This window comes from Pipistrellus hanaki, assembly GCF_964339955.1.
Source record: "Pipistrellus hanaki genome assembly, chromosome: X".
Lineage (NCBI taxonomy): Eukaryota > Metazoa > Chordata > Mammalia > Chiroptera > Vespertilionidae > Pipistrellus > Pipistrellus hanaki.
In genome coordinates, this window is record NC_140524.1 from 92542806 (window position 1) to 92545568 (window position 2763).

Below are 2763 nucleotides of genomic sequence, written 5' to 3' on the forward strand. Positions count from 1 at the left end.
TGCTCCATCCACTGATCCAAACCAGTTAGGGCTGTCCAATATGTTAAAGAAAAAACCCTATCTAATAAAGAGGGAATATGCAGGGGAGGGCATTTGGGGGTGACCGGGCTGTCAGGGGAGGACAGTTGGGGATGATCAAGCTAGCAAAAGAGCAGTTAGGCGTCAATCAGGCTGGCATGGGAGTGGTTAGGGGGTGATTGTGCTGGCATGCCAAAGAGGTTGGGGGCAATCAGGCAGGCAGGCGAGCAGTTGGGAACCAGCAGTCCAGGATTGTGAGAGGGATGTCCAACTGCCTATTTAGGCCCGGCAGTCGAACATCCCTCAAAGGGTCCCAGATCGGTGAGGGTGCAGGTTGGGCTGAGGGACACATACCACCATGCATGAATTTCATGCACCGGGCCTCTAGTATTGTAATAACTATGCATGGTAGGCACAGAAAATATCAGGGGGACCACACTGTAAAGTATATGATTGCCTAACCACTATTCTGTACACCTGAAACCAATACAAAATAATACTGAAAGTAAACTGTAATTGAAATATAAAAATATAAAATAAGAATAGGGTAAATTTACAGAAAGAAATAAAAAAACTACTAAAGGATTCATAAACAGTAGCAATTTATGGCCAAGCCTGACAAAATTTATACATCACTGGCTCAATTAAAAATATAAATTAATAAAATCACAAAAAGTAATAAAGGTACTAAATAATGCCATAAAAAGAATTGAATGTGAAAGGTCAATCCCTAAAGTATATACCAGATCCATATAGTTTACATGTAAGTTCTATCAAATCATTAAAGAATAATTTCCATATTATAGAACCTGTTTCAACATGCAATGATTAGATAAAAACAATGATAATACTGTTCACTGAGGTATGAAGTAAAACAAAAAAGCAGAAAGTTGGGGAATGGGAGATGACAAATTCAATTTTTAATAAACTAAGTTTGAAAAGCTTGATGGACTTCCTATTTGGTGATGTGTAGTGGGATATTGGCTTTTTATTAGTTTATATATGAACTGTTTTTGAAAGGCTCTTTGTGTCAGGCACTGCATACAAAACAGTCTGCAGCCACAAAATTATTATGTAACAAAGGAGACAAAGAATTGACAGATATAAACTATGCAATGCTAAAAATGCTGTTATGTCATAAATGCTGGCAGTTTGTTGTAGTGAGTAGCAGGGGAGCTTTTCAGAGTGGCATCAAGGATATAATTATTCATCTGGCTTTAGAAATGGTCTTGGCACCTATTAATCATTAGTCTAGTGTATAGTGCCTAAAGAAGCTGTGGCACACGAGTCTTATCAAAACACCCAAATTAGCCAACATTTTGAGGAGAGCAGGCTCATTATCTGGTCTGTTCATTCTAATTTTAGCAGAGATCTGCTCTTGGCAAAGGGGCTTAGGATGAGGATCTAACCCTGGAGGGAGATGATTGTCACAGTTAAGAAAATTGAAAAAATTCCTATTGTCTTCATCTGGATTCTTCCAGAATAGTCCCTGGGACAAATCTGCATGCGCCAGTACTTTATTTAGAAGGTGATCTCAAGCACTATGGTGAGAGATGGAGGAAATGGGATAGGGAAAGAAGGCGAACCAATGAAATTGAAACCAATGGTCAGTTGGACTCAGATTCTTTTACTCTGAGAGACTGGAGGGAACATGAGTTAGAATTGGTGGTACCACTGAGGGCTGAGGAAGCTGGGTATTTATCCAGCAATTCTCATCCCTAACTAATTGAGGTTGATATTATGTTAACTGTGTAAAACTTTTATGCTGTTCCAGGAGCAGGCCCAGCAGGCTTCAACAGCCAGACAATGCCTATGGGCAGAGACACAGGAAGCAGTGTGCACAGGAACTCATTGTAGGAGATCTCCAGGGTAGGTCCTGGTTATAGATCGGGCACTGACAGGTTCTGCAAGGCCCGTAAAAATATCTCCAGTCCTGTGTAAGGCTCCTGTTCCATTAAGGCAGAGATTCCAGAAATAGGAATCATGCTAGGATCTCTGTTTTATGAATGGTGAAGACATTGCTGGTGGTGAGATTGAGTTTTGAAGAAGGCTGCAATTTGGTGTGTGGGCCACACACATTTGTTTTAGGCACACCTCATATCAGATTCATATCTTTGAAAAGCCTGAGTCTCCTGACTCAGTGGATTATTCTATATAACAAAAGCCTAATATGCTAAGTGTCCAGTTGTCCGGTCAGCCATTCAACCAATCAAAGCATAATATGCTAATGATATACTAAGGCCACACAACCGCTCACTATGATGTGCACTGACCACCAGGGGGCAGACAGTTGACAGGTTGACCAGTTGCTTTGATGTGCACTGACCAGGGGCCATATGCTCAGACTGGTAGGTTAGCTTGCTGCTGAGGTTCAGCCAATCGGGACTGAGCGAGATGGGTGGGATATGACCTGGAGCCCTCCTGTGGTCACTCCCTGGCCCCAATCATGCACCAATGGGGTCCCTCAGCCTGGCCTGTGCCCTCTCACAATCCAGGCTGAGGGACTCCCCACCACCTGGTGCATGAATTTCGTGCACCAGACCTCTAGTAATTTAATAAAGGCCAGGCATGTAATTGATTTGCCTTTTTATTTTCAGGGCCAAGTCTGCCTGACACACATCCAGACATTTAATATGTGTTGAACTGAATTGGCTTCTGTGGTCTTGGTTAAGAACCAGATGGGACTATAATCGGCTAAGGAGGGGTTTGGAAAAACCCAGGATGACACGTTCTACTTATGGCTAC